The 13,556-nt window shown below is 47.1% G+C and overlaps 1 protein-coding gene across 7 annotated transcripts in view; it reads right to left on the reverse strand.

The window, feature by feature from the left end:
* The window catches only part of LOC119465963 (axotactin-like), a 213,231-nt gene extending 203,337 nt beyond the window's left edge, over positions 1 to 9,894 (reverse strand). For all 7 annotated transcript variants that reach the window (XM_049656830.1, XM_049656832.1, XM_037726445.2 and 4 more), the window contains exon 1: positions 9,324 to 9,894. The gene's annotated coding sequence lies outside the window, so the exon portion shown is untranslated. The remainder of the gene's footprint in view (positions 1 to 9,323) is intronic.
* Positions 9,895 to 13,556: the final 3,662 nt, after the last annotated feature.

The following is a 13,556-nucleotide window of genomic DNA, read 5'->3' on the forward strand; positions in this document are numbered from 1 at the left end:
CCACCACGGAGCCCAACTAGGGGACGCTGCAGCACCTAACGCGTAAGGCTGCAGGCGCCAACCGTACATTGCCACTATAACCTAATATATTATACCCAAGGGAGGGCACATACACAAGGTTAACCCAAGCCGCCTGTGAAGATTTGGAAGTAACGGAAGAGAAGAGATGATAGGAGAGCAAAAGAAAGGAGATAGGAAAGCAAAAGGTTGGAGAGGGGGACAGGAAAAGGCGACCACCGATTTCCCCCGGGTGGGTCAGTCCGGGGGTGCCGTCTATGTGAAGCAGAGGCCAAAGAGGTGTGTTGCCTCAGCCGGGGGGCCTTAAAGGTCCGAACACCCGGCATCGGCTCAACCCCCAGGATCCCCCTTTCCCCAGACACGGCTAAGCCGCGCACGGCTACACGCGGGAGGGTCCAACCCCCATGTGCTCGGGTACGTGGTGTCGCAACTCACCAAACGCCTGCTCACGCAGACGCCCCTGCGGGGTTGCGCTGTGGGGATGGTCGGTTGCGCTTTTGCAGAGAATAAACTGTAGGCGCATTCGCGGTTTAATATATCGGTGCGTAAGTGTGAAAGGGTGTGTATGTCGTGTCAATTTAGGTGATCAATGTTGTAGGTGGAGTCAGAGTAATTAAAGTGGCAGTAAAGATAAACGAGATAGGTGGTTGACATTCATAGCGAGCCCTTTTACTTTTATAGTGCAACGAATAGACTTGGCATGGTGGAACGAAGCGCTTACTCACAGCTGAAAAGTCTATCAATGCTTTGCGTATATATAGACATTGACGTAATCGCGCATGCGGAGCGAGACAAGGAAAAACAAAAACAAAATGACACCGATAGTGAATTGTGAAGTCTACAAACCATAGAAAGGTACATAGCCAACCTGCACCTGTGTTAACAATCGAGAAAAGCAAATTTCTTAAGTATATAACATGACAGAATGATGGCTGACGCACGCTTCCCATCTTTTCCTAATACGAAAGGTCTGCACTATAATTCTCATGTCAGCTGGTGATAACTTGTTATAAAAACTACCGATGTTTCGGTAAAAACGGGATAGCACTCGCATACTAGGATTAGACCTCAAAAAAGCCTTCGACAAAGCAGTACATGCAGCTATATTCAATCAGATAAACCCAATAAGCTTAGGATCGAGGGCATATAATTATGTGAAGAACTTCCTAACGGACAGAACGGCATCCCTCGTAGTGGGAGAACTCAGATCTGAGGAGAGACACATGGGTAGCGTTGGCACGCCTCAGGGTTCAGCCATAACGCCCATGCTGTTCAATCTAATAACGATAGGACGCCTGCAACGGCTCAACTCTGTACACGGCGTACATCACTCCTTATATGCAGATGATATCACCATCCGGGTGTCTGAAGGTAGCGACGGAGAGATAGGGCAGAGACTCCAGGAGGACGTCGACACGATCGAGGAGTATCTCGAAGTACGGCCTCGAGTGCTCGCCGGATAAATCCGAACTCCTCCTCTATCAACCGACGCTCAAAGGCAGACCACCCAAGGGTTACAACCGGGACCGAGCCTAAGAAGAAATCCAAATTCGCACCAAAACGGCAGGACCATCCCCATAGTGGAACAGATCAGAATCCTAAGACTCATCATCGAATCCAAGGGAACTAACGGAGAAACCGTCAGGAGGCTAGTAACCAAAGTCACCAACGCGATAAGCTTAATCAAGATAGTCACAAAACCCAAGGAATGGCTGAAGCTAACGTCGTCAGACTTATATATTCATTCGCCATAAGTTACATTATATACGTGGCGGCATACCTATATTGGCATTGAGCCGTAAAAGCCAAGATCAACGCACTCATACGAAAGGCGTGCAAGCAAGCTCTAGGCCTTCCAGATAGTACCAGCACCGAGCGACTACTTCAACAGGGTATACACAACAGCTGATAGAGGCTCAACAGATTGCCCAGCCGGGCAGACTAGCACGGGCAGGAGCATCCTCGACAAGTTAGGGGCAAGCTATCACAATCAACAAGGACGTAAAGTGTCGGTTCCCAAGGTCATCAGGGAAAAGATCCAGGTCCACAATCTGCCCAAAAATATGCACCCCGAACTTCATCAGGGCAGGAGAGAAAGCAGAGCTAAAGCTCGAGTCAATGCATACGGTAGAGATAAGGAGGCGTTGTTCGTGGACGCAGCGGAGTGACCGAGTCACGAATCCTACGTCGCGGTAGTAATAAACTCCGACCACGAGTGCATAAGCGCGTGCTCGATACGCTCTAATAACAGTGAAATTGCAGAAGAAATAGCTATCGCTCAGGCCTTAATTTCCCCCAAATGTAGATACATCATCAGCGACTCGCACTCGGCCATCAGAAACTACGCGCGAGGAAGAATATCGCCCGAGGCCGCTAACATGCTCCACGGGAAAGCCCAGCTCATATCATCAGAGGAATTCGAAGAGAGATACATCATTTGGTTCCCAGCGCACACCTCCTGTGAGTCCCCCGCTCCCAACCTCAACGAGGAAGTCCACCGCGTCACGCGAGGTCTTATTTACCGCGCTAGCGAAGAAGCTTCCGCCGAAGGAACGGGAGGGGAGACCTGGAAGGAGAAGGACAGAATGTTCAGATTCTGCGACGTCACCCGCTTCTACCAAAGGTCGACGGTGCAGATTCCCACCTCCTAGCTCCAATTATACAGATCTCAGGTGGTTGACTGAAGGCGACTTCAAACCAGAACCTTCCCCAACCCGGTGTACTTACACCGCATCTACCCCGAACTGTACCCAGATGACTTGTGTAAATTATGTAGGACAGAACACGCCTCCCCAGAACACATTCTGTGGGATTGCGCTCATGTACAAGATAAAAATGCAGTCTCCTTGGAACAGCTTGGGGCGCGGTGGAAAGCTGCGCTGATCAGCTCAGATCTGCAAGACCAACTATGGGCCATCCAGCGAGCTCTCGAGGCGGCTGGAAGACAGGGTCTCTCTACCGTCCCTGGCGAGACCTAGGCCCAGGCCTCAATCCGCTGGTTTCAGTGAAGTTGTTTGACTGACTCACTTAACTCGCACCCTCTGCAATGGAGGTGCGACGGCCCCCACGGTTTTCGTGACGCCTGATGATCCCGTAGACTGACGTCGATGTAAGGGTCAGATTGGCCCATATATGCCTTGCCACAGCTAAACGGGATCATAGTATATACGATACCTGAAATACATTTCACAAACTTCTTGCGGCGCTTATTGGCACATTCAGAACACTTTCGTTCAACACGGAATCAAGAATGTTGACATTTATTATTAGCTAACCACATGAAAGGTCTTTGTCGTTTTATACTTTGTATACATTGGGCGCAGCTTATGAATTGAAGCACGCTGGTGCCAAATATAGAAAATAGAGCTGCCGTGGTGAGTCGCTATGGAAGAAATTCTATTCTACATCACGGCTAGGAGGAAAGGATAATGAACGTTCTGGCGGCAGTTCGGGCCTACTGGCAGGGACATCGAAACCGTGACGTCCCCACAATACCGAAGCTCCCCCGTTGTACAGACGGTTTCACTTCCATGATGATCGCGTCAAGCCTACATCTTCTCTTTAACATTAACCGTGTTTTGTTAGAGTAACCTATTTCAGGCCTACCCAGCTGCTTCTTATCATGAACGTATCATTTAACTCTCAAATTGTCACTTTATAGAAATAATTCCGACGATTCGGCTTCTACATTGAAGCAGCACCTCTCGCACAAGAATCTGCCAGTAAGGCTTACAATAGTTAGCAGTGTACCTATTACCTAAACAGGCCTCGAGACACATCTTCACAATGCCGTCCTGTTTGATGTTTTCTTTTTTAAGCATGGTTTGATATATAATTAACCATTGGCAGTCCGTAGGCTGGTATGTCTGTATCCCGTCGCTTCTAAGCAATTTCTCTCTCGTGGCCTATGTCCCTTTAACACAGCCACAGCCCGTGAATATGATCTGTCGCCACCGAAGTCGTGAGACTTGTGGACAGGCTCGAGTGGCCTCTTTCTCGTCATGCAAAGATAGCGCGATCGGCAGGACAGGTTTAAGCACTGCCCACAGCACTGCGCCGAGTGCCCCACAATGGGTGGGCTTTTACACAGGCCGCTAGACTGACGCTGTATGTGCGATAAGGAATCGCATGTTTCGAACATGAGCGACTAACCAACTCTCAAGTCTGCCTCCAATCGTCCGCGATCGTGGCCTTGACCTGTCGGCAGGCGTAATCTTTGCTTCACAAACAGTCGTATTCCTCGGAACGCAAGCAGTCAGTTATCGATATGTTATAAATCATGCTCTTCGCACTTGCTAAGTTGGCATCATTTTACGTGCGACAAACGTGCGCTAACATTTCTACAACTTCGTAAATATGCGTCACTACTCCTTTAAACATAGCGCGGTTTGTAGGGCATTCTGATTTACACTCTTAGAAGAAACAGTGTACTCCCTACTCCTTTTTGCTAGAGTAAGTGCTTGGTCCCTCACCATTTCGCTATTTTTAGGGAGTTATTTTTACACCTTCCATTGTAGTACGTGCACTCCGATCGGCCACCAACGAAGGAAACTTACTTCGTCAGTAACCATGGTATATGGAATAAATTATGAGAACAGTAGTTATACTCCCAGAAATAGGATTTACCAGCACTCCATCGTTTTTCTAGCGTACGACACGAAGTGTATTATACTGTCATGCTGGGACGTGGGTGAAAATACGCTAACTGCTGGCGTACATAGCTGTACATAATGAACAATTTGAAATGTCTCCGTATGCAGCTCTCGACATAAATTTACAAAGATTTATTCATTATAAGTTGAAATGACAAATAACAATTTGCGCAACCTAGAAATATTCCGTTTAAGTGTGTTACCATTTCCTTTCGCGATCGTAAGGTACGGAAGGTCTGCGGAATTATTGGACTTTATAAGGAATACGATTCCGAATATACGGATGCTACAGAAGGTGTGGGTTTGATAAGTATAGTATAATACATTGTAACGCATTATATTAATGTATTACGTGACGTTTTCCGTCTACAATAGTATATCACACGCCAAGGCTTTCAGCATTTGCCACCTGTAACAATAAATCTGATCGTTTCGCTTACTCACATCATTCGTTTTGCGTCCACGGTCTAATTTGCATAATAGCGTGCACAATCACAGACAGTCACAAATTGCGCCACTTCATGCTGTTTCAGGGGGCGCTTAGGGATACCTTTTCTTAGGGGACATGTGAATGCTCTTTTCGGTCTTTCCGTTTCTTCCTTTAATAAACAACACCGCATAAACAAACCTTGGCACTATGCATCTGTCCTGCCCACCCCGGGCCACGTCCACCTACGTTGATTCTTTCCGAAACGAGAGGTCAAACCGTTCTCATATATTTTAGGGGTTGCCTAAGCATGGTTCTCCTCGTGCAGTGGTCGTCGCTGTGTCGTAATCATATTTTTCTCCGTCTCGCTTTAATTTTGCTTTAGTGCCTTTTTTTTTTCTTGCTTTCGCTTCCGAGCGGACGCTCAGGGAATATACATGCACTGAGCGCCTCGGCAGTCGGCAAAACGCGCGCGCAGCGCCTCACCCAACCGGTCAGGTTGGTGCAGCGAAAAAAGAGCAAAACGGCGAGTGGATGGATGCGCTTGGCCGAAGGAGAAAGCTCCGAAGTACCGCGGGAGCGCGTCTTCGCGAACGACGAGCTAGGAATCAAGCACGAATGGGTGCAAAACAATGTGTGCATAGTGGCGATTCAGCTCTTAAGTGCCTGAAGAGCAAGAGTGGAGGTCCCTAGTGGTGCATTGTGGGGGCACGGACGATGACGATGACTGCTCTATACTCGCGGTTCACTCTCTGCGGCTGCGAAGGGAGATCTGTGGAGGCAAAGCGCGGACAGGTAACATCGCCTGAAAAAAAGAGGTTTAAAGCCTCATTCGCGTTAAGGATAGAAACATCATGAACAACTACAGCGCTGATATTAGGATACCACGCAGCGACATACAAAATATTTCACATATTTTCTTGCATTCTTTGTTCCGCGGTTCGTCAAATGCGAGACCGCGACACGTCAAAGCTGCGCTGACTCAGTATTCTTCTTCAAGAAACCTAAAGCGCTGTCACACTATACCGGACTACTGGGCGCAGTAACACATGTGCAGAAGATGTCGGCGCTTTAGGTTTCGCTTCATTTCCGCAGAAGGTTGTCAGCGAGTACTCGCTATTCCATTGAAAAGAAATAAATTCTACGTTGCTAGCAGCAGCAAGCGAGGCGCGAGATCGGCTTTTTCTATATTTCGCTCTCTTTGTTTTAAACACGGGGAAAAAAGAAGTCACGCAAAAGACAGCGAACTGCAAACAATTGAAATTGGTGTTCCCGAATGTGCTCTAAAAGATAGTGTTGACGTAGTTGATGCAAGTGTAATTTCGATTATGTGGCCACATAGCTTGTAATGCGTCTACTTGCTTACCCACTGTACTTAACGACGAGGAAGACGTTTCTAACCGACATGATTCTCTGCGAGAACGTATAGGCAGCGAACTCGAAGTTGCAGTGTGCTTGGCCCACCATCAAAACACGCCGTGACTCTTCGGAGACGCGCATTAGTGGCACGAATATAGCAATATAGCACACAGAGTCAGATTAGTTATGCAAAATTATGCCGCAAGACATTCTGACATCTGGCACATACAGCCACCCCATATCAGTAAATGAGATGCCTATGCAAACTATCACTGCAGTCGTCAGTGCATCTCTTCGCTGTTATGGCAACTGATGCTCAGAGTTGCTTATTATTTTCTTTAAGTAAAATTCTGCGCAGTTTTTCTCGTTGTGTAGACGCTGGTAAGTATGTAATGTGGTTTAGAGAGAGACTTTATGAAAAGCAACAACAAAAACGTGGAAAATACCGCGCCACCATGTTACTCCAGAATCAAACACGAGCGCGACAGTCACGCATCGCGTCATCTTCCTATAGCCCGTTGCGTTCATGTGAACGGGGTTATATAAAACGGATCGCCTTGATGCGTGAGCCGAAGGTTGACCAAAAACAGAAGTCGTCATTGAGGAATGCATGTAAACGTTGACGTATGGCATTAACATGACAAGCTAAGGTATGTGATTCTCTACTGGGTCATTCATGTCAGTCAGAACCAGGTGCGCCTAAGTACACAGCAAAGCGTTATCGGGCTAGCAGCGTTCATTTACTTTTGCACTTACGTCCGAATAAATGATATGCCTAGAAAGTAGTCAATTTCACCGTTCCAACGAATAATTGCTTTCATATAGATGCGGATATATAAGTGCAGCAGGGAACGCAGGGGCAGTGCACATCATGAGCCTCTCCAGGACCTTTCGGGTGATTTCTATAGAAATACATTTCTATAGATACTGTGCCAGAGCTGATAGACAATCCCGATTGCAATGTGCACCATCATTGTTGTTGGTCCTTCTATACACAGCACAGGACCGCACATATAGAAATGGGCAACGCAAACAATTCAATCGGAACACGAGGGAGAGATCGGCGAGGGAAAAGTGCACAAGGAACAAATGAATGAAAGAATTTTGCGTGCCTGAAACTAGGGACCGGTAAAAGTAAGAATTACGGAGGTGGGAAACAGATCTTGCAATGACTGATACTTTTCCTTACGTCCCCTTCAGAAACGCACGTGCCAAGGGTGACATCAGTTCGGCTAGAAGCTTTGACAGGTACCCCATAGGTACATTTAACACCTATAAAAACATTCTACGAGCGGACTATTTACCGCTTATAAAGCGCAAATATAAAACGCACGTAAACATAGAAGCAGAGAGCCGGATCGTTACTGCTGTGTACTTCCCTGCGTGCGTTTATGTGCGCTTCACATGTGAGCTCTAATGACGGTAAAAAGTTGTTATCTGTGGAGAAAACCTGTGTGCACAAAATATCCTCACAATTTTGTCATTTATTTGCATGTCTCCGTAGCAAAGGCGTACAGAAGAACCTGTGATCGCTACTGGCTGCGCAGTTTTGTGCGCATTTAACTAACTCTCCGTAAGGAGCCTTAAATGCGCACTTGTAAATACAACGTAATTACTATTTCCGAATAGGCAAAACCAAAACGACAATCAACAAATGCTAATTCACATCACCGTTGTAAAATGTGTCAGTGCCTGCCTGTGGACAGCATCACAGCCAGTCACCACTCCTTAAGAAGCTTTATTGGTCCAGTAGCTATAGAAACGACAGCACCATATCAAGTGCACGAAGCTAAACTTTAATGAAACGACCACACAGATGCCGATGTGCAGATGTAAATGCAGATAACGACAGTGGTAATAAAGGCGGCAGAGAATTCAAGCTGTACAGCAAGCCGATTAAATTTTTTCCTGTTAAGGGTTGTGACACCTTGCTTATTAACTCTCTCCCACCTAACTTGTTATGCTCCATACAAATTCGAACGGTCATCTATCGCTTTAAAATTTCAGTCGAAAGCCAAGCCTTTTATGTTATTTTATTGTATACGTTTTTGTTCGTTTTGCAAGGACATGCTTGAATGACCTATCTTTATTTGATCGGCTAGAAAGAAAAAAAAAGCAAAACAAATAGAAGATTAGCAGGATAAATATGCGCAGGTAGTTTCGCCACTGCAAGTTCGTTTAAACACTTTTTTTGTGTTTATACGCTTGTTTGTTTGTTCAAAGTACATTTTGCAGGCGCAGTCTCGGAACCGGTTGGTAACGGTGGTGCTCGTTTGCATAAGGATGCTATAACAAAATAAAAAGGAAGGGTAAGGTCGGTCACCGCGCAATATATAAATACTTGCTTATATGTGGTATATGGTATGACGTATGAAACGTTATTTTCCTCGGAGTACACTTGAAATATGCAGCAGCACTTTCCACTCTGAATTTAAAATCAAATACTACATTTTTCTCAGAAATAGGATGCAATGACACTGAAGAACATTACTAGCTGTCGCTTGTTGCACAGCAGAAAAAAAAAATCATAAAAAAGATGTAAAGATTCAGTCATACGGCCATATATATATTTTTTAGTGCTGATTAGTGACTGCAGTCCTGTATCAGTGGAGGAAAAGCTGATTCAGACTGCCACCCAAGGACTGTATATTGAGACAACGTTTGGCCGCGTTACAACCACGCGAGCGCTGTCACCCGACTCCTCGGCCGTCGCTCAAAAGTGTTCAAATAATCATCGTCCTCCGGAAAGCTGATCCCGCGCCAAAAGCTACGCAGCTTTTTACTTAGAGAATATGGGCCCTTTCACAAGCGCAGCCGTCCGTTCCCGCTCGACGTTAACTGTCAAAGAGCAAACTCTCATATCTCACCTTCCGGGACAACCACGGCGATTCCTCGTTACTTCCTTCACCAGGGGTTTACACCGATGTCAACTCCAGTAACGGTTTTCCGGACGGGACCCGGTGAAAGGACAGTTGGAGAAGAAGCTTCGTGGACGAGAGCTTCGAAAGGAAAACGGTCAGAGAGAAAAAAAAAAAACCAAGCTGCTTGAAACAGGTATCCAACTCGGGCACGGACGCTCCCGGCCGATCGACTCGCACGGTGTCCGGTCGCACGGAAGTCGGCGACGACGTCCCAAGTTCCGGAGGAGATGGCGAGGCTCTCGACGACGTCTAGATGCCGAAACGCCGCTTAAGAGCGTTGCCGTCGACGACGGCGGGACCACACAAGTCGGCGACGACGCGCACGGGCCGTTATCGACACGCGAAGTGCGTATCCGGCGTCTCGCGCGCGCGCTGGATCTCCCAATAGGAGAAGTGCGTGCCGGTTACGACTGCGATACACTTCGCACCGCGGCCACTACACAAACACGCGTCGTGGTGGAGAGCGGCGCGCCGCACAACCCCTCGCTCAGCGTGGCGCGCAACATCTGTCGCCTGCTGCGCGGGAAAAAGAGAATTATTCCTCTCTCGCGCCTCGCCCGAAGAGGACGCCGCCGCGCGCTGCATGCAGCACGTGATTGCCGGTGAACCGGCCGCTGAGAACCGCGCCGGCCGGAACCGGCAGATCGACCTGCCCGCGTGCGCGCGGTGTGGTTATACAAGCGATTGACAGATGGCGCCAGCGTTACTGACCGCGAAAATACGTACCCTCAAAGTGGCGTCAACGTTTACCGAACATGCCATGTCGCACTCGCCAACGGGGTGTGTAAGCAAGCCATGCTATTCTTATTCTAGGGCACTAACCTGCGACGAAGACATTGCTTTATTTATCGTAAATGAACAACACACCTCTCTAGTTCTTAAGCATGTTCTAACGACATTGGTCTCACGTGATCATTGGGTCAGTTTGTGCCCGGTAGGCTTAGTACGACAGATGAAAAAACAAAACAAAACAGAAGCACTATCTTATCTGAAGGAACTCGTCGTGAAGAAGTGTAATTCTATAGCAGGTGGAAGTAAGTGCAATCATCATAATAATAACAGTAATTTATGTCCACTTCAGGATGTAGGGCTCTCCTAATGCTCTCAAATTAGCCCTGCTTTGCGCCGGCTGGCTGCGTTCTATCCCTGCAAGTTTTTAAATCTTTTATCACACCGCTTAATCCTCTGCAGCCCGAAATTTCAAGTTGGCCCATCCCCAAACTTCAGTTGGACTACATTCAAGTTTAACGTTGGCCCACCTCGAAATTTGAGTTGGCCCACTTCCTAATTTAAGTTGGCCCACGCCCAAATTTCAAGTTGACCCACCCCAAAATTTCAGTTGGCCTACGACTTCTATAAGCTTCCCCATGTGTTTTCCAAGGAGCTTTACGTATCTCTATGGGTGTTCTTTGTATATTTTTATTGCTTTAAATTGTTCCTATGGCTGAGAAAAGCTACCAATCATATACATTTACGCTATCATAATGATTAAATGTCTTGACTTTGCAAATTACGCATTTTTGTGCAGATACAAGGCATTAGACGTTTAGCGTGACAGGGCTGGGGAGCTCGCCTAAGATAGCTTTCGCTTTAGAACGTAGGAGATCAAGAAAACAAACCAACATGGAAGCAAACAACAAACAAAACGTGCAAGCAAGTTATTAGGTGTCTTGGTAATAAGAGGAACGTGTCATAATTTTTACTACAAATTCAAGCTTTAAAAGAAGGCAGAAGCGTTCAGTGTATTTAGATAAAAGACACGAAATCACTTCAAATCATAGGTTAGCACGAAGAATTTTTCCTCCTCCTCACCAAACCCTCAAGAAAGCACAGGCCGTCACTTACAGACAATTGCAGACTAGGACATACATCACACCAACAACACTAAGCAGGATCAATCCAGACTTTCCTACTGCATGCCCACACTGCGGCCACGAATACAACAACTTCGAACACATGCTCTGGCTGTGCCCTGCCAACGCGGGCACGGACTTTCCTGACCAGTCCTCCTGGGACTCAGCGCTCAGAAGTACAGAGCTCATCGCTCAGCTCAAGGCTGTCCAGAGGGCCCGGGCCGTCGCCGAAGGACTATGTCTACCGGCCCCGACCTGGGTGGAGCCACCGGATAGATTAGCGGGGCCTCCGGCCCCGCTTTAATTCTTTCTCCTCAGGACCTAAATAAAGTTCGTACTCACTCACTAGATAAAAGACACTCTCAACACGAAATGTTTCCACGTATACTCTCAATTGGCCAGGCTGCGACGCATTCTAAAAATTTCATTAAAAAGTATCATTCAGAGAAGCAGCCTGAACATATTTTTTTAACACAACATCCTGGCGTGAGATGCGGGATGTTTGGCTCTGAATTAAGTACTCTTCGCATCGAGTTTGAGCCGCTTGCCGGGATTGCACATGTGATTTTCTACAGATACGCCTGTTCTCTGTCCCGATCCCAAAAGTTAATGTAACGAGTCGATAAATAATTAGGAACGGGTGCATCGGCACCACTCTCTATGATCGAGCCGTAGTACGAACCGTACTACCGAACCGAAATAGTACGAACCCTAGCGATGAATGACAAGGCAGAATTTTATGCATGCACTTTCTGTGCAAGCAATTTTCAGTTTGTAAAAATGGAGTTTGACGAACAGGTGCAGCACAGGTTAAATATCACATTTCTTGTGAAACTGGGCTAGAATGGTGAAAGATATTATAAAATGTCGGAAAAGGCCAATGGAAAACGTACCCCAAAGGAAATAATGGCGTTCCACTGGGTACAGAGTTTCGGGGAAGGCCGTGAAAACCCCCAAAACGACGCAAGATCAGGATTCCTCTCCACCTCTATCTAGCGAAGGTGAAAACACAGATTGTGTGCATTCTCTCACGTTCACTGATCAACGAAGGACTATTACAATTATATCAGAAACACTTGTGTAGGAAAAGTAGTCTGTTTGCAGGATTTTACTGAAAATTTGGTGCTTAAAAAGGTACAGTGACGTTTCACTTCGTGAACGCAAGTTACGCGAAAGCGTATGGACGCCGCGAACGTGCACATATGCAAAGAAGAGAGAGAGAGAGAGAATAAAATTTATTCAAGAACCTCGGTCCGGGTTCGCCTGCTTTGTTCTAGTTGTCTGCCAAGCCGAGCGTCGTGATCAACTCGATCATGGCTTGTACGTAGTCGGGGGAGGAGGAGTCCCGCCAGCCATTCCTCAAGTGTCGCAGGTCTACGGGTGAGTGTGAGTTTAGCAAGGCTCGCCTGAATAGCAGGACGGCTCCCCGGACAATCCCACAGAATGTGAGCATTATGCGGGAAGCCGCCACAAGCCATGCAGGAAGATCTGCCAGGCAAACTATGTATGTAGCGTTGGAAGTGTGGGGACAAGAGAGGATGCGTCTGCGCACGCCTCCATAGTACTGCCTCTCTTCGCTTCATGTGTGTGTCCGCTTGCGGATACGTCATGCAGTTGTTTGGAAGAGACGCGGCGAACATGCACAGCGAGAAACCGCGGCTTGGAATCGCAAGCAGAAAGGACGCGAACGCGGAGATTCTCTTCTCTACCCGCAGGCGCTTCTCTCGTGGCGACAAACATAATTTCGCTGATTTCACAGTCTGCACATCTACGCTAAAGGTTCCCGCCAACATGGAGCTGAACCTGCGGGTTCCCGCGCAAAAGCTACGACGAAAAAAATGTTGTATTGATTACAAAACTTCAGACGACAGCAATGAATTCTTGCAAGAGGTCATCACCATCGACAAAACGTGCATTTACGAATGCGAAATTCAGCTGAAGTCGCAGAGCAAGCAGTGGAAAACGAAAGGTGAGTGAAGGCCAAGAAAAAAAAAAAAAAACGCAAAAGAACACAGCATGAATCGAAGTCACATTGCTCGCGTTTTTTGACTGCCACGGAATTGTTCACGAATCTCCGACAGTTGAGGTTAAGGTCAAACTTATTTTTGATTTGTTCCTCAAATGCAAAGTGGGGCTCAAGGACGACATTTCGAGCTTGTAAGAATTCAAAAGCAAACTACACTGTTGCTGAAGTGCCTGACCCTTTCACGGGATGTGTGCTTCTTACCAACTGTTTGCCTCTATACGGAGACAGCGGGAAGCGCTTCTGCCACCATTACAGTGTGCTGAGAATTCGAAGAAAGAGGTAAAAGCTGAAAAAAAAAAT

The sequence above is a fragment of the Dermacentor silvarum genome, chromosome 10, assembly GCF_013339745.2.
Source record: "Dermacentor silvarum isolate Dsil-2018 chromosome 10, BIME_Dsil_1.4, whole genome shotgun sequence".
In the NCBI taxonomy this organism is placed as follows: domain Eukaryota; kingdom Metazoa; phylum Arthropoda; class Arachnida; order Ixodida; family Ixodidae; genus Dermacentor; species Dermacentor silvarum.